This window comes from Hippocampus zosterae, chromosome 6, assembly GCF_025434085.1.
Source record: "Hippocampus zosterae strain Florida chromosome 6, ASM2543408v3, whole genome shotgun sequence".
NCBI classification, from domain to species: Eukaryota; Metazoa; Chordata; class Actinopteri; order Syngnathiformes; family Syngnathidae; genus Hippocampus; species Hippocampus zosterae.
In genome coordinates, this window is record NC_067456.1 from 12,092,679 (window position 1) to 12,112,337 (window position 19,659).

At 42.9% G+C, this 19,659-nt stretch overlaps 1 long non-coding RNA gene across 1 annotated transcript; it reads right to left on the reverse strand.

Annotated features, from left to right (window-relative positions):
* Positions 1-8,129: 8,129 nt before the first annotated feature.
* On the reverse strand, positions 8,130-13,152 carry LOC127602052 (uncharacterized). The gene is made up of 3 exons (XR_007962693.1): positions 12,954-13,152; positions 12,020-12,168; positions 8,130-9,261 (listed from the first exon to the last, which is right to left on the reverse strand). It is a non-coding gene; the product is annotated as an uncharacterized LOC127602052 (long non-coding RNA).
* Positions 13,153-19,659: the final 6,507 nt, after the last annotated feature.

Here is a 19,659-nt window from a genome sequence, read left to right on the forward strand (position 1 = left end):
CGCGCAATAACAGCCACAAGGCTAAGAGGCAATGAATCAATACGAGTAGGAATTGGGCGAGAGAAATTTTGGCACGGCGTGGAATTCTCCGGCAGTGAGTAGACTGCCAGAGCGTCCAAATAAAGGCTGAGCAATTACTCCGCAATGGGTGACAGGTGTGTAAACGGCGGGCAGAAAGCCCCCCCTGCTGGCAACCCCGGGACGTGACAGGATCAATACTGTCATGTAAGTCCCAAGTGCATATAAAGATGGTAAAGACATCAATGTGACTAACACATAGCTATGAAATGAAGAAATATTGTGACATCCAGCACAATATTTGACAATTGAAATTCTTTCCGAACCAGTTTAAGAACACATTATTTTGAAAATTTGAGCCACTTCATGTATCCCCCAAAAAAATCCACATCCTATTCAAATGGAGACGCGAGACTGCACAGACACAACGAAACGACTCACGTCGCAAAGTCGACGCCATTTTACTGCTCGAAGCTCTGCAACACAAGGTAATGATACGCAGCAGCAATAAACTCATTTTACATCTATCTTTGACTCAACAATGAGATCTACTCAAACATATGACATCTTATCGTATGCTGAAACGTGGTCTTACACTGCTCATTACTGAGTGTTTTTTGTTTGAACATTAAACCAAAAGATGAGAGAGAAAATAGATTTAAAGTACTCTGAAAAGCCTTGATGAAATTAATAAAACACACACCACTGTGATCGCACTCAGTTGGCATCACATGTACTGAACATAATAATTAAGTAATTATCTCGTGTTCATACAGTGTCTCACTTTAAAAGCATACGTGTCTAATTCATCCATTTTTTTCTTGCGCTTGTCCTCATTGAGCCAGACCCGTACTTTCCAGATGAGCTAGCGAAGCATTACGAACTGTTCCCGAGGCCTGGCTTGTCACCAAAGGAGACAGAGACTTTTCTGTCTGTGCCCCGAGGCTTTGGAACTCCCTCGAGGGAGATTTTAGGCAAGCAAATTCAGTGTCTGCTTTTAGAATTTTTCTCGATTGCTAAGACACATTTTGAGAAGCTACTCTCCTTTTATGTAAACACAAAACCCAATTTTCAAGGTACATCCACAAAACCACAGACTCTTCTTACAAAACCAAACTTTCACCTCAAAAACAGTTTAATCTGTGCCCAAAAGTGACCTCCCAGCTCAAAACAATTCAATCATTGCCCAAAAGTGAACTCTAAACTCAATGCGATTCAATCTGTGCTCAAAACTGAACCATGTCGTTAAATGGTGCCCCTAGACAATCAAAATCAAAAACACGGGTGAGTAGTCAAACTACACAGAAAAATAGAAAACACAACACTCAAAATATGAAGCCCGAGAAATAAATATTTATTCTTCACTGTCAGCTAAATGCATGTTACAATACAAAATATTTGTGCATAGCAACATAGAAAAATGTCCATAAAAAACAGAACCCTTGTACAATACAAAAACAAATCTGCATTTTGCGCATGTATACAGCAAGCCAAAAATAAAGTACGAAAATATACATCAAATGCTAGCCAACAAACTGACGAACCCCGAATGACACTATTCCAGTACTTGGCACAGTGATGTACTGAAACATATATTGAAGTGTACTGTGGGACAATTTTTAGTCGTCATACAGTAATGGCTGTCAATATAAACGTTTAAAAAAAGTGTATCTCTTTTCTAAATCTTTGGATTATCGTGGGCACAATGAAGCAGCATATGTTTATTTGCTATTCTTTGTCCAGCTTCCCCTCAAGCGCATATAACTGAAATGTGAAACGCGTCAGCTCCATTTTGATGTTACTTTACAGAATGAACACCGGAATGGATTTTTATGTGCTTTAATATGAGTGTCTCGACCAGTTATTCAACCTCAGCTGGCCATCAATTCACATTCTACAGGAAAATGCTGCTTGTGTATCTCATGCATGACGCTTCTTTTGAGTTCCCGATTGGAAGAAGTTATATTGAGAAGACGAACTAATTACAACGGAACTTCATGAATACAACCTTTCAATCCAATTACCGTACACTTATTTGAGTTGCTGAAATGCCTTCAAGGGCACTAGACTAGGCTGACAAGGGCAACTTTTGATTTGAATAAACTTCAGTTGACTTTCTCCTGATCAGAGGCCAAGACAAGTATCATGATGTCAATAGTTTCACAAATAGCCCTTTTTTTCAGACTGAGCACAAATACAACTAACAACTTACATTCGAGTCCTCAATAATGCCATTATGTCTTTCAATTGTGATGAAAATGTATTTTACCTCACAATTTTAATGCTGTTAAAATATTGTTCAAAAACACAAGCTATTTTTGAACACAGCATACACGAAGATTGACTCGGTTAATAAATTCCATGAATAGAAAATGTATATATATTTGAGTATGTTTTCATTTACTTCTCACGGAAGCTAAATAGCAATTGGTAAGAATTTCTGAATGAATGTTAAAGTCATTTACTCCGGTGATGAACACAAAAAGGGCATATCGGCTCAATCGGCTCAAGCTCCATCCTACACCTCTTCGATGAGCTGATTCCTTTCCTGTATTGCCTGCGTTTCTTTTGATTGATTAAATAAATGAACCAACAAATGAACCAACATGCTTGATGCGGGACAACATGCAAACTCTACACAGGAAGGCAGAGGCATAGCTTTGAACCCTGAACCCGAGCAGAACGCTGTTTCTCATTCAAGCATCTCTCCTTCCTTTCCTCCTGCCTTATCCACACACACACACACACACACACACACACACACACACACACACCCACACACACACACACACACATCTCTGTTGATCCTTGTTCAACACACACATGCACATTTAAGCGCATAGTTTCTTCTGCACATGGTTTATCTCCTACAGAGCCACTCTCATCCTCTGTTAGTAATCGCAACAACTTGAACACGCGCAGCAGAGGTAACAAAAAGAAAACGACAGATGCTTACACTTGTGTGCGCCTGCATGTGTGTGTGTGTGTGTTTATGTCAAGGAAGCCGAAACCCAGGTGAGTCCCATTCCTACCCCCAAACATCCTAGCATCCGCACACAGTGACAGATAAAGAGAAAAAGTGAGCGAGATTTTTTTTCCTGTCTACATCCAGCTGTGAGAGCTTCCCTCTCTTCTCCTCCCCCTCTCGCTCCCCTCCCGATACCCCTTGGGATAGAGTGCTCACATGACGGCAGATGGGCGGAATGCATAATGCATCGACTATTTGAGGGGCTGGGAGGGTGTGTGTAGTCTTCTGGGAGTGGGCTGTGCAATCGTTATAGATCTAATGGTTGTGCACTGTTCCAATCTCATTTGAAGTGCAAAAAGCCAAATGAGTGTGAAGCGTTGCATTACTCATGCTCTGTGCGCTCGGGCTGACTTGAAGCACACGCGCTCGCTGATGCAGTCACAACTTTTGACAAGTGTGTATTTTGAAGGACATTTAAAAGGAGCGCTTAACCGGTCGCGTATGAATCTTTTGTTCTTCACAGACGGGCTCCTTCCGCCTCCCGGTTCACGTAAAGCCACTTTATTTCCCTAATTGCTCTGATTACTGCAAGATGAGGCCTATGTATCATAATGCCGTGTAATTAGTACTCCGTTGTGAACTAACAAGGCTTCCTCAGGCATAGGTAATGGATTTAGGATAGACAAGCTGAGCTGAGGCGTGACTAATACAGCGTGGTACTATAATTAATACCTCCGCCTCTGTAAAAGGAGTTCCGAGACACGTTCAGATGCAATATATCATGTCTGAGTTCTTGTGTGTATCAGAAAATGAGGATACAATTCGCAAATGCTTGCATTGGTTCATACAAACGTCAATGTCGAAAGAGGAGCATGAGGAGAAGGGTGGGAAAAAAACTGAGAACAATGAAGACAAGACAGAACAGGAGAGAGCTGGCAGGTAACGCTTCTCTGGAGATTCATTAGGCTTGTCAGAAGATGCTGGCTGTGAATGTGCTAGCGCAGCAAGCTTCTTGGTGAAGACACACAAGCACATTCAAAACGCACACGAACACGAAGGCAGTTTGGTGCAGGTGTGCAAGGATCTCATCTGCTGACAGGCTGGAATAAAAGAGCCAAAAGAAGGGTGCGGATGGATTTGGAGTCCCGCTGAGAAGACAGCAAGCTGTGTGTCTCCAAATAACTATGGCGGGAATTAACATATCGTGAATGGCATTCAGTTCTGCCTGTCATAGTACACAGTACGTGCTGTGAAATGTTAGTTTAATGTTGCAATATATTTAAAATGGCAGAAGGAAACAAGGAAGAGTGGCTCTTCCTGATGCAAACCCCCCCCCCCCCCCCAAAAAAACGATCTTCTCTACCAAGGAAAACTGGCTGAAAATTCAAAAAAAGAGAACATACTGTGCATGTGTGATTGCTTATGAAACAACAATCACCTCATGTTCAAGGGGAATTGATTAAGGTCAAATACTCAGTTGGAAAATTACAAGCAAATGATGAAATGATGGAAAACATCATGCAATGTGCTCGAGTCCTCTGTGTGTGTCTGTGTGTGTGTGGGTGTGGGTGGGTGTGTGCGTGTGTGTTTAGTCTTGGCACAGAGGAGCTGCGGAAATAAATAAATAAATTGTGTGTGTGTGTGTGTGTGTGTGTGTGTGTGTGTGTGTGTGTGTGTGTGTGTGTATGTGTATATATATATATATATATATATATTGAGGGTTCTGCGCAGTATCCTTGCTGTTCCTAGCACTGCACATTTCTGGACTGAGATGTCCGATGTTGTTCCCGGGATCTGTTGTAACCACTCATCTAGTTTGGGGGTCACAGAACCGAGTGCTCCGACCACTCACCCCCCCCCCCTTGACTATTGCCTCCCGCGGTCTCGCTCTCTCTGGCACATTTTGACATGGTGTGACGGTACATATTGCCACCTCATCTTGTGTCCAAATCACCAGGATCATTTTGTATGTCTATCCAGAGGGGACCCAGCTGTGAGCTTGAGATCATGGGACCATGTTTCCGTGACAACCAGACATCATCACTGACACTACAATAACAGACTGAATAATTCAGGCAGATCCATTTTTAAATAGCATGTCAATTCACATTGAAACACACCCCAAAAGACACACCCAGACCATGTGAAGAATAGGATAAATAACTGTAGGGTATTTACAAAATCATTAGAAAAAAATTTAATTCCAGGGCGAGAGGAATCATAAAACCTCAACCATTGGGCTTTTCTAATACTCAGAGTGATACAGTATTGTGAACTGAAGGTAGCCAGGGAGGAGCTGACAAGTCAAAACTTCAAGAGAAAAATGTCTATTCAAAAAAAAATATTTTTAAGCATTCTTTGAAGGGGTTCTCTAGACAGAAAATAAAATAATTACAGACGTGTAAATATTGTGACCCAAGTAACTGAAAAAACAAACACATTTGTATGATATTTATGTTACAAAAGTTTGAACGAACAGAAAATGCTTTTTTTTCCTTAGAGAGAGGAATGAATGACAATCGCAACAGCTCTGCCAGCATACGTGCTAAATTTTAAAAAATGATTTGGGTTATTTTTATTCCATTTTACTGCTCAAGCAATCCTGTTTGATGAGAGTAGCACACTGCTGTTGATTGCAGATGATCAAATGACATCATATTCCTGTCGAATTTCTTCATTTAACTTTCATACGAAGATGCTGCATTATTAACACGGATGGATCATTCATCAATGTGGTATTGTGACGTGTTGCTTCAATATGAGGATAAGTGGGTCAAATGAACTGAGACACATGTACAATGGACGTTCTGTCAGGGTGTAAAATGGGACTTCAGCAATTGGGGTCAACCAACAAGGATTATCCAGTCTCAACAGTTTCTGTGTATTTTATTCATCTGGCACATTTCTTGCTCTGTTTCACATCAACTCTTTCAATGTATTCCAACACTGACAGCACACTCTCTCCTCCTTTCATCCCCCTCGGCTCTCTGCAATGCCTCTGAGTTTGAAGACGATCGTTTCTTTGTTTTACAACGTAGGGGGAAGCATTCCCAACATCGCCGGTTCTAAATTTGAGAAGAAAAACGAATCCACAAAGGAGAATGTAAAACCAGACACGTCGACAGACATATTCAAATACAGTATCACACTTCCATAATTAGCAACCGATGGTGTATTCAGAGGGAACTTTGGGCTGCGAACCAAATATTTGCACTCATGATTTATTCCTTCTTTCCTCAAGGCCAAAGTGTTGAGAAATATCCATTGTGTCTGCACATGTTTGTGAGCGTGGTTATTCCGTAAACTTGTTTCCACATCCTCGCATGCTCAGGCAGCAGAAGCACAAACATAAAGCTGCTTGGACGGATGATCGTGGCCAAAGTGTGCTCCTTTCTGTCTGTACTTATGACTTCAATCCCCGTAGCCGAATGGCTGGAAGTTGATTTATTGCAGGGGGTGTCAAACTCATTTCACTCGCGGGCCAGTTTGGAGTTACACCTTCCCTCGGAGGGCCGTTATTACAGTGAAACCACAAAATTATCACTTGTACACATTTTAATAGATTACTAGTTTTGAAATAAGTCAAGTCAATTATAATAGTGCGTTCAATTATTGTTTGAGTGAGTATAAACAAGGTCACAAAATTATTGCAAAATCTCAACGTTATGTAACACACATGACAAGTTGATATTTCAGTACAGATTTTTAGCAAGTTGACACACATGATTTGCTTTCACGGGCCACATAAAATTACCTGGTGGGCCGGATCTGGCCCCCGAGCCTTTAGTTTGACAGTAGTGACTTATTGTGTGTGCAGGCGCTATAAGATCACAAGAAAAATAAATGTTCACTGCTTATATGCAAGCTTCTCTGTTGTAGTTCACATTTGTCATCGGCCTTTCTGTTTTCAGCATAATCAAATCGACCAAAATTGCGTTACAGCACTTACACCACAAATTAAACCTGCTCTGAGCTGATCTCAAGTTTAGTCGACTTTCAGCCATCAAATTGTCAGGTCACGAGAAAACGCCCTCGGTGCATGCGCAGCACAGTCTGTCAAATTCCTAAACACGCTAAACAAGGCTTGCACCTGCAGGAAAATCAAGACGTGCCAGTTTTTTACACCCGAGCGCATGTGCGCTGTCTCTGAGAAATAGAGCCTGTCATGTGAGGGTGATTCGCGATGCGGATGTGATTTGTGCATTTAAATTTGAATTTGGTGCAGTTTAAGAGGCAGTTTTTTACTGGAATATATTGTTCAAATTCTGAACGCATGACCTCCACGTCATTAAATGTTCGAGGTTTTTCTGTATAAGGTAAGCTAAAAAAATGTAGCATTCATCATTTATGGTTAACACTTTGACATCGCTATGTTGAGTTGTTTTAAATAATCCTTTTCAAATCTGTATCAACACAACACATGCATTAAAAAAAGCCTAGCCCCTTATATTACATACTAACCAGGGGCGAGATAAGGACAGGGAGTTACACGACTCTATATTGCACAAATAAACACACACTTTTGAGTTGAACCAGGGGCAAAGGTTCAAAAAAATGTCTTGGAGCACCTGTCATTGAACTCAAGAATTTCCCTGTAGACTTCCTGGCATTTTGCAGCCAGCAGAATTCCCCTTTAAGATGTCTCTTACATCGTTGTTATTTTCAGCCTCCTTGCAGGATTGCTTCAGGAAGTAAATGTCTTGACACAGTTGGCATCCTCCAGTCAGGATGAGAGGGGTGGGCTAATCAATATCATGGCGGGAGATCAATCCTCCCTGCTGTTTTCCTTCCACTGCGTGTGTGTGGATGTGCATGTATCGTCTCCCAGGTGATCATGTGACATGTTATGAGGCCTCCTGATGATGATGGCTAGGTAACAAGTCCTGCAATCGGTTTTGGTGATCTTTGTGCAGCTGCTTGGGAATGTGTAACTGCATATGTATGTGTCTATGTGTATGCATGCAGAAAATGAATCCTGCATGTGTGCTGTACCCAGGTGCACCGCCTGGAGGTTGTATGTCTATGTGTGCGTGTACGTGTGTGTGTGTACGCTTTTACTCAACTTTATTTTACTGAGCAACGAAGCCTACAATAGTTATGGTGTGATAGTCTTTTTACTTTCATTTTTACTTAGATGGATGGATGGATGGATGGATGTGTTACATTACAATGAGGTACTACAGATGCATCCTGAGATAATCATAGCCGTGATAGTGATGGGAACCGAGGCTAACATAACCCATTTGTTTCACAAAGATCCATCCATCCATTTTCTGATCCGCTTCCCTTCACAAGAGTCGCAGGCGTGCTGGAGCCGATCCCAGCTCTCTTCGGGCAGTAGGCGGGGGACACCCTGAACCTGTTGCCATCCAATCGCAGGGCACGCATAGACAAGCAACCATTCACGTCCACAGTCACACAAAGAGACAATTTAGCATGTTCCATTAACCTGCCACGCATGTTTTTAATATGTGGGAGGAAACCAGAGTACCCAGAGAAAACCCATGCACGGGGAGAACATGCAACACAGGAAGGCTAGAGCCGGTTTCGAACCCTGTAACTCCGCACTGAAAGACGAACATTCCGATAACATTTGTGAGTCATCTTTGTCAAATAATCACAATACAAATCAATCATCCCAGAGTTCAACCACATACCACCGTGTTTGGACTTGAGATTTGTTTTGTCTTTGAGCCTCACTGCTATCTCACACTGAGACTCCCTCAGTTCCCCTCACTCAGTATTTTGACAAGTTGTCACCCTCCAAGAGCACTGTCAAAATGTAGAAAATGTGTAAGAGATGTTGAGGAGGCCGGAGAGGGGAGACGACAAGTCGGAATTTGAAACATTTTTTTATTCAAGTAGAGGTGAGAGAGGGAGAGAGTGAGAGTGGGAATAGATCTAAGCACTCTGCGGTAAAAGACAATAAAGTGCGGAAGCTTTTTCCTTTGTTTGATGTCCTCTCCCCTCGAGGGCTCGGTGACAGAGAGAGCAGCGCCAGCCCAGTTAAAAGAGAAAAAAAATGACAGCAGTCATTTCTCTCCGCTTCTCTTGTGGCCCTTCACGATGGAGGTATAGAGTGTGTCAAAGAGAAAGAGAGCAAGGAAAAGAGGAAAATAGAGAGAGAGAGAGAGACAAAACACCAAAGAGGAGCCTTTGGGGTCTCATAAATCAGGATCTGCACTGAAAGGGAGCGTCCTGGAGGTCCTTGCGTGAGAAGACAGGTGTCCAAAGCATTCTGGGCCAGAAGTTACAGTCACCACATCAATCACCACCTATGACTAATGCACATATTCAGATATTATCTTGAGACCTCATTAAAGTTTTGCAAGCCTTCGTTCTGATTTTGTTTTACATGATATCAAGTGCAAGCCAACTTTAGAAATAGTTGATTAGTCCAGAGCTGATTGAGTTTTTATTTCCATGTATGAATAGAACCGACGACATTATAGGGCCTGCCGACAACATGAGCTTAGTAATAATGCACACGCTGGAGTTGTAGAAATTAAATCAAAGAGTGTTGAATTGCCATGCAACAATATATATTTTATGAAAACTGTGGACTCTGTGATGATTTTCTTTTTCTTGGCTTTTTCTTAGTTGTCAGTATATTTCTTTTCTTAATGGGGAAGTCAACCCTAAAATTGACAATACAAGATTGACAATAATGTGCTCTACGCAACTTCACTAGTCTAAACATGACATTCGAATGCATCCTGTGCCTGTGGAATATGAGTTAAGCAGCAAGAATCCACCTGTTAGCCATCTCGGGGGGGCGGCAGTTTTGCCACTTTTTGTCAACTGTAAATGACATCCTCTCCGTGAGCCGTCACCTTACCGTGGTGGAGGGTTTTGTGTGTCCCAATGATCCTAGGAGCTAAGTTGTCTGGGGCTTTATGCCCCTGGCAGGGTCACCCATGGCAAACAGGTCCTAGGTGAGGGACCAGACAAAGCACAGCTCACAAAGCCCCTTATGAAAAATAAACTCGATGGTACTCAGTTTCCCTTGCCCGGACGCGGGTCACCGGGGCCCCCCTCTGGAGCCAGGCCTGGAGGTGGGGCCCGTTGGCGAGCGCCTGGTTGCCGGGCCTACACCCATGGGGTCTGACCGGGCTCAGCCCGAAGAGGCAACGTGGGTCCCCCTTCTCATGGTCTCACCACCCGTGGGAGGGGTCAAAGGGGTCGGGTGCAATACGAGCTGGGCGGCAGCCAAAGGCGGGGACCCTGGCGGTCCGATCCTCGGCTGCAGAAGCTAGCTCTTGGGACATGGAATGTCACCTCTCTGGCAGGGAAGGAGCCCGAGCTGGTGTGTGAGGCAGAGAATTTCCGACTGGATATAGTCGGACTTGCCTCCATACACAGCCTAGGTTCTGATACCAGTCCTCTCGAGAGGGGTTGGACTCTCTTTCACTCTGGAGTTGCTCACGGTGAGAGGCACAGAGCAGGTGTGGGCATGCTCATTGACCCCCGTCTCAGTGCCTGTACATTGGGGTTCACACCGGTAGACGAGAGGGTTGCCTCCCTCCGCCTTCGGGTGGGTGGACGGGTCCTGACTGTTGTTTGTGCATATGCACCCTTTTTGGAGTCCTTGGAGGGTGTGCTGGAGAGTACTCCTGCTGGGGACTCCATTGTTCTACTGTGGGACTTCAATGCTCACGTGGGCAATGACAGTGATACCTGGAGGGGCGTGATTGGGAGGAACGGCCCCCCCGATCAAAACCCGAGTGGTGTTTTGTTATTGGACTTCTGTGCTCGTCACCGACTGTCCATAACGAACACCTTGTTCAAACATAAGGGTGTCTATATGTGCACTTGGCACCAGGACACCCTAGGCCGTAATTTGATGATCGACCTTGTGGTTGTATCATCGGATTTGCGGCCGCATGTTCTGGACACTCGGGTAAAGAGAGGGGCGGAGCTGTCAACTGATCACCACCTGGTGGTGAGTTGGCTCCGATGGTGGGGGAAGAGGCCGGTCCGTCCTGGCAGACCCAAACGTATTGTGAGGGTTTGTTGGGAGCGTCTGGCGGAATCCCCTGTCAGAAGGAGTTTCAACTCCCACCTCCGACATTGAGTCCGAGTGGACAGCCTGGTTGTTTTTCCTCGGGCACTGTTGTTTATTGCAAATCAAATTAGTGATAGGGGGCTATCTTTTTTTTGTATACGACTACTGATATGATACTATCAGATCACGCTGATATTTTGACAAATATAACTAAAAGTGATATTTTTCAAAACTGAACCACCCCTCCACCTCCCCTTTATACCAAGAGGGGTTTTCAGTGTGCTCCACAGCTTGTTTTATGAACCGTGAACATGAGTTTAATCACAGAGTTAGACCATAAACAGCTCCTTGTGTTTCTCAGACACTCGTTGTTTCCACACATCATCATCATCATCATCATCATCATCTTACAATGTGAAATGGAGCAATTTCTTGGAATGTTCTTTGCATTCTGCTATGACTCCTTTATTGTTTCCACGAGTCTTACACAATCATTGTGCAATTTCCTAGCTGCTGAAAAAAAATAATAAAACGTGCACAGGGCTACAATTGCAATGAAATCAAATCTGCGGCCCTTCTGTGTCAGGCTGTATTCTTCACCACAGCTGCATTTTATTAGACACTTTGGAAGCATCTCCAGCCCTGACGCTCATCCTTACCCAGGGTGAAAAACAGGAAAATCAACTGTTGTGGTTTAATGACTTATTCCCTGCAAAGATGCGCATGTTGGTTGTGTGTGTTGAACTCATCTGGTTGAATTGTTGCCATTCTGTTACCTCATTTAATTTGTAAGCATAAAAATGGAGCCCTGCATACCACATACACACACACACACACACACACGTGTAGACAGTCAAAAAGTGAAGGGTTCTGCAGAGTTCATAAGCTAGTGAATAATACAAGCCCCGCATCGGACCCTGTAAAAATGGCCTGTGTGTGACATGCATACGATGTTATGCGTGAGCACATACATGCTTTTGTGTGAGTGTATGAGTGTATTTGCTGCGGTAACAAGATGAATTATTCACAGTTTACTGATGAGAAGGCATTTTAGCCTCCCAGGAGTGGCGTGCAGACACGGGCTTCACCTCTACGCTCTTTCGCCGTCATCTTTTATTCACCTCTTGCTTTCTTCACCGCTCACAAGGTTCTGGTTTGAATCGTTCTAATCAGATGCCTATGCGGATGACAACGAGATTCATTCCAATCAATCAATAAATAAATAAAAGCCTGTTTAAAACGTGCTCTTCCAATCTCAAGCCATCTGATCCTGCTGACCTAGTTGAGAAACATGCCTCTGTTGAAAATGTTTGATTGTACACCGGAAGAATACATTTGCATGTTTTATTTCAAGAAAGGGCGTCCTCTTTGGAGCTGGTTGGACGCCTCACCTTTATTTGATGTTTTGCACAGAAAAAAATGTCTTGTATTACCGGGACTTGTAAAACAAGAAATGTAAGATTGTTTAGAGAAAGAATTGCGCTATGCTGCATAATGGCTTCTTCATCTCTCTCTCTCTCGCTCTCTCTCTCTCTCTCTCTCTCTCTCTCTCTCTCTCTCTTTCTCTCTTTCGCTCTCTCTATATACTTAATGATTTAAATGTTCAAATGTTTCTTATTTCCTGTTAAGTAAAAAAAAAATGTTTTCCATAATTTGTTATGGAAAACGTTGATTCAATATCCAAACAAATGAGAGGTCAACCATGAGCCTCTTGGGAACAGATTGTATTGGACCTCAAAAGGTTCCACTGGCCAACCAATAATCAAGCTTCTGTTACCAGAAGGAGGCTTTCACACCTGAGGACCACGCGACTCCTTCATCTAACTGGTCTGCTGAGAAAGGTCTGATGATTTTTACATTTAGAGGAACAGAAATTCACATATGCGCGCGCACACAAACACACACACACACACACACACACACACACACACACACACGCACACTGACTCGGAATGAGCCTACCAGTGCAGACATCCTGTATTCCCTGGTTCATCCCTCACTTTCAGGTCCATCAGTCCCAATTACCAGGGCCAAGAAGCCCAGTCAAACTCACGCATGGTTCACTTCGCCTCTTAGCTCAGTCCAGCTTTGACCGTAACAAAACCACAGCTCCGGGTCCTTTAACCCAGTGTGCTGGTGTGTGGGAGTGTGACCGTGTGTGTGTGTGTCCGTGTTTGTGTATTTGTGTGTGCACATGCCTTTGTGCGTGTGTTTTTGGAGTTTCCCATCCGGTGCAGCCGTTGTGCTGCTTATTAAATAAAGCCTGTCTAAAGCCATCCTAATCCTTTCCCATGGCTATCACTCAATGCACATATAGACACATGCACATTTCTGCACGCTTGGGGTTGAAGGCTGAGCAACTCTCTTTTTTTGTGTGTGTTTTGTCAACATGAGCAAATCGAGACTGAAAGACAGTAGGAGAAAATTAGGGTTATGTTATACAAACGCATGCGCTCCATGGACTTGGCTTTGTGTACTCCTGGTACAGAATGTAGTCTATAGTTCATTTGACAATAAAGTTGTATCCAATCCAATCCAAGTTGCTCTACACTACCAATAATACACATCAGTCTTCTACCTAAATGTGTCATTTATAATCCGTGACAGAATACACACTATTTCTCTCATGCAAATTAAATAGCTGTGTTGAAAAAAAAACATGTCTTATCACATTATAATTGCAGCATCTGGATTTTTCTGTTGTTTTCTTCATTTGTGTTGTGTGTTGTAAGTGTTAACGAAACATTCATCTCCTGAACCGCTTGATCCTCACAAGGGTCGCGGATGTTAACGAAACATTAGGACCGAAATGTCTTTGTCCGTATGAGTTTGGGTAACAAGTCAAATAAATTCTATAATTACATCAGGACGTGTCTGCTTTCCAAAATCATCACTTATGATTGCCTCCATGCATATGCAAGAGCACACTCTTACGCCTGACACATCATCACGCAGACACACGCACACATACATGCACTAAACCCGGCAATTAGAGGGTCGGTTGGAGGTGTGAAGAGCCACTTGAGACACACGTCACCAAAAAAAAAAAATCATTGCATCTAAGTGAAGGGTCCTCAAAATGCATGCAGCTTGTAGAGAGATGTGCACGTCACATATGCTCAAATACACACCTCACTTACCGGTACTCTGTATTATACGTGTGTGTGTGTGTTCTTGTACTCACTACATTGTGAGGACCGGCGTGAGTTTTTAACCAACGGAGTGAGGACATTTTGACGAAGTGAGGACATTTTGGCCGGTCCTCACTTTGACACCCTCTAAATCAACTCCAAAGTGTCCAAAACGGGTACCCTGTGCTTTTCCCCAAAGGTCCCCAGAATGGGTCCATGTTGAGAATTTTTCGCCGGGAATTCACACCCTTTCTGCTCTCTACTGCAGCTTCTGTCGAAATTCAGTACTGCACCAACTTCACACTTTTTGCTCTCTACTGCAGCTCGTGTCAAAATTTGGTACTGCAACAATTCCACACTTTTTGCTCTCTACTTCAACTAGTGTCGAAATTTGGTACTGGACCAAAATTATAAATGACAAATCCCCTTGCTGCTCTTTGAAGAGCCACCTTGAGAAATAGTTATTTAAGATAAGATATCCTTTATATGTAGAAGAATGTAAGGAAGAAAGGAAAAAGAGAAAAAAAACAAACAAACATCTTTCAATTAAATACAATATGAACACAAATGGATAAAAATTATTATTTTGTGTTCATATTGCATTTAATTGAAAGATGTTTGTTGTTTTTTTTCTCTTTCTTCTTTCTACATACATTCTTGCTGCTGGAGGCTGTAAATTTCCCCATTGTGGGACGAATAAAGGATATCTTATCTTAAATAGATAAATCGCAGTACTATTTACAATTTTCCTTCACATCATTTAATTATTATTATTATTATGATTGTTATTTTTTATTCATCAGCCTGACAGCAGTCGGTAGGAACGAGCGTCGGTATCTCTCCTTCTTGCAGCGCGGGTGTAACAGTCTCTGGCTGAAGGAGCTACCTAGTGCTGTCAGGGCGGGCTGGAGGGTGTGGGAGGGACTGGCCATCATAGCTTTTTTTGTTTGTTTTTCAAAGACCTTTACAAGTTATGTGAATTCAATTTTTTTGTGAGGAATATATTTTATTGAATGTGTTTGTTCTGAGTTTGTGTTGGACTCCTATTATTTCCATGTGATTTGGTTAAATGTATCCGATTAAAATTGGAAATGCAATTAATAATAACAGTACCCAAATTAAGTAAAGCCTCAGTCCTACCCAAAATCCACCATCATTTTTGCAAAACTTTAATTGTATTCAATAGAACGCAATGAAGGGACATAGAATTTTTTTCTTGTCTACATTACATTTTACATTGTCTAGATCCAAAAGTACTGTACTTAAACAAGTAGAAAAATGTATTACATCAAAAAAGAGAGGTTCGAGGCTCGTTAAAGCCACTTTTCATCAGTTGTTTTTGTTGAGGCACAAATAAACGTTGCATTTAGCATAATTTTAAACTGTCTGACCATTACAATTGGACAAAGAAAATAGCACTTTAAAACGATCTGACATATCTCTTCAATGTGTACACATACAGTGAACAACTGTGACATCAGCTCAATGAAATGTAGAGTGAAACTGAAATGAACAGATTTAAACACTAACCTCGTGTACATAAATACAACACAAATCATCTGGTACTAAACAAAGACATAAATGCAGCTCGAAGTGTGACAAACAACGATAAACAAGGCGTTTTCGCGATTCTTTCGCATGCTAATTAGCTCGCTAGCACCGACCTAGCATCGTCGCTATGTTGTTAGCATTCATTTAGCATCATCGCTATGTCGTTAGCAGTACTGTACTCTGAGCTAGCGAGTTTCAATGACAACAATTGAAGAAAAACGATTTCCGAAACACATTTCTAAATAATTCTAAGCACAAGCAGACTTACAGCCATTGCTTTCGAAGGTGAAACGAAAGGAATATAACTCAGGAGGACCAGTTGCAACGACCACAATCGGGCTTTCTGGAACGATTAGTCTGCTACCAACACGGCGTCTGCTACCCACAATGCACCGCGATAACTAAATGAATATTCTAAACACGATTTCTATTAATGAAATGGCCCGAAACTTTTACTGTGGGCAGAACACTTACATACAGGAGTTTATGAATAAAATGTGTGCGAGAATTGAAAGCCGTTGAGAGACGGCATCGTGTTTGCACATGGTGGCCAACTCCTTCTGAGTGCATCAAGCCGAATTAATCAAATATCTTATCATAAAATAACTTATCATGGGGATTGACAATAGGATGGCACATATTTTTATTTTATTGGATGGATTCTGGAGTTGGTGTGAATTCACAAATACTGCGAGAATTCAGCTTGCAGGCATGGTTTTCCTTAGAAGAGGCTGTGAATCAGTCGCCAAATGTCCGCATGACCAATGTTCCCTCTAAATTGTGCTCGTGAGCAATTTTGCGTAGCTCTCGTGCTCCCAGCCGCACACGGTGATGCTGGCGCGCACAACGCGCAGCTGCAGGCAACATTGAAGGGGTGTTCACACGGCACACATTTGCTCCGGCCCTGCACCGATGTATTTTGTTGCGATATATTTTGCACCGCAGCAAAATGTGTGGAGCGTTCACACGAACAAAGCCGCTGAGCATGTCAGCACCGGCACAGCGTCGTGCAGCCCCACTTGCGTTCACACGGCAGTTTCTGCAGCGGAGCAAAACGACAGAAAACAAATGAGCTGTCGTGTTGTTGTTTTTTTTAAACGTATACACAACTCAAGGACTACTGGACAGGCACGTCCTTCTCCTTCTCGGTCTCCGTGCCTTCTGCTCGAGAGTGACCGCCCCCGAAAAACGCAAATCAACGATGACTTCAATGACACTCAGAAAAGCAAACACGTAATGCGCCAAACAGAAAATCAGAGAGGAAATCACAAAATAAATTATATGGGGGTGGGGGGTTGTGAGCACACAACAAAGGAACAAACTACACAAACAACTCCGAGACAGTCCAGATGTTACCAGCTAAGTCTTGTCTCGTTATTAAACAAACACATGCAGTCCGACAGAGCGTGAAAGCAACGCATTCTCGCCGTACGTAAACTCTTCACAAGCATTTGCTCTGGAGCAAATTTAACCCAGTTGCGTTCACACGTGCAAATTTACATCGGTGCTGTTGCGCAAACGAGCTTTTGCTCCGGAGCAAATTTTTAAACCACCTCCCTGTGGTGGATCAAATTTGGTCCGGTGTAAGCTGTTTTCCCGGGCTACGTCGGAGCTAATTTGCACGCGTGAACGCTCTACTGGGGCAGCCCCGGTGTAGCACCGGACCAAATTTTGCCGTGTGAACACCCCTTGAGACCGCTTAATTCACGAAAACCATATGTGGACATAGTTTACGAGCCCCTTAAATGAGCCTCTTTGTTTGTTTAAACCTCTTTCACACTTTTCGGTGGACAGGAGACTAGAAATGTTTGTGTTTAACTAAATGACATGCTTTCCATGATTAATGAGTAGGCAGTGTGGGACCATATTGCTACAGGTTGTATTGAGACTTGATTATTCTTGAAAAGACCCATGCTAAAATAAAAGTAACGAATGAGGGCTGGTATATATGTTACAACTCTCTATTCAGTGGTTTGATTTTTGCTTGTTTTGTAACATATCTGCTTCATGTAACTTGTGATCTCAGGTTTTAGACAGGTGTAACGCTTGTTTGATTTTGCTCACCGTGGTCCAAGTAATACTCAGGCAGTTTGTGTGAATGCTATTACAAATGGAAAATTAGAAGAAATATTGCTCATGACCTTGCTGCATGTCCACACGAATGACTCAAACTTAAATACTGTGGAATATTGCATGTTTCAAGTATGCCGACTCTAATCAGAATTTGAAAATGCTAGCTTAAAGCTCTTCTCATGGTCTCACCACCCGTGGGAGGGGTCAAAGGGGTCGGGTGCAATGCGAGCTGGGCGGCAGCCAAAGGCGGGGACCCTGGCGGTCCGATCCTCGGCTGCAGAAGCTAGCTCTTGGGACATGGAATGTCACCTCTCTGGCAGGGAAGGAGCCCGAACTGGTGTGTGAGGCAGAGAAGTTCCGACTGGATATAGTCGGACTTGCCTCCACACACAGCCTAGGTTCTGGACATTCTGAGCAACGCTGTCTTGGGTGGTGATCGAGGGGAGGTCAAGTTCGAGATAGTGAGTGATTGGAAAGAAAAGCCACCAGCTGTTATAGGTCTCAAAGGTCGCAAAGAGCCCTCATTTTGTGACTACTCTTGTTATAATGTATTTTGTTCATATACCTGTACTGTATACTGCCGTTTTTGTGTTATTTGTTTTGTTGGGGCATATATTTTTGCAGGGCGGCCTGGTAGTCCAGTGGTTAGCACGTCGGCTTCACAGTGCAGAGGTACCGGGTTCGATTCCAGCTCCGGCCTCCCTGTGTGGAGTTTGCATGTTCTCCCCGGGCCTGCGTGGGTTTTCTCCGGGTGCTCCGGTTTCCTCCCACATTCCAAAAATATGCATAGCAGGCTGATTGAACACTCTAAATTGTCCCTAGGTGTGAGCGTGGATGGTTGTTCGTCTCTGTGTGCCCTGCGATTGGCTGGCAACCGATTCAGGGTGTCCCCCGCCTACTGCCCGAAGACAGCTGGGATAGGCTCCAGCACCCCCCCGCGACCCTAGTGAGGATCAAGCGGTTAGGAAGATGAATGAATGAATATATTTTTGCATTTGACTGCATGTGTTCTTACACATGTATTTTGTTAACATACTTGCATGTTCATAAAGGACGTGTACCATAGTCATGTCCCACATAAGGAAATTCTGTTATCAAGACTGATTGAGCAACGCAACCATGATTTCTACTAAAGAATACTTACTGTTGTTACTTACTGGATGCAAATCATAATGATCCAGTTGAAATGTCCAAATCAGAATGAAACAAATTGGATATGCTGGGAACACTTCTGCAATACAGTACCTAACTCATTTTTTCTTGCAAAGCGTTGTGGCTGGCTTCTGAAGCTCTGCTAATTGAAATGTAAACAAACTCATGTCTGGGGGGAGGGGTGCTGCAAAAACTTCGTTTTGGAGCAGGTAACAGCCGCTCTTCTTCATGGCCAATGACTAAGTCAATTATCAAAATTGCCACAGCCTTTTTGAACTTTGAGGTCTGCTGTGAAGGCGAGCATGATAAATTTTGAGCAACATCTACATACAGTATTTGAGTAACGAGGATCACCAATGTCACATACTCCTAAAATAATTACAGCAAATAAAATTATATATATGTTCACAAACACAACCGCACACACAGTATATTTAAACTGACTTAAAAATTTGTGATTTATTGTTTTTAAAGCAACATAATTCCAAACTCTAATATGGAATTTAGATGAAACAATTAATCGAATTTAATCGTTTCTTGGTTTCTTGGAATTGGAATTCTTTACTTATTGAATGCAAGTCATATTTTCCAGTTTCAATGTCCAAAGCAGAATAAAATGAATTGGATTTTCTGGGGCCCTCCGTGAGTCGTCACCTTACCGTGGTGAGGGGTTTGTGTTTCCCAATGATCCTAGAAGCTAAGTTGTCTGGGGCTTTATGCCCCTGGCAGGGTCACCCATGGCAAACAGGTTCTAGGTGAGG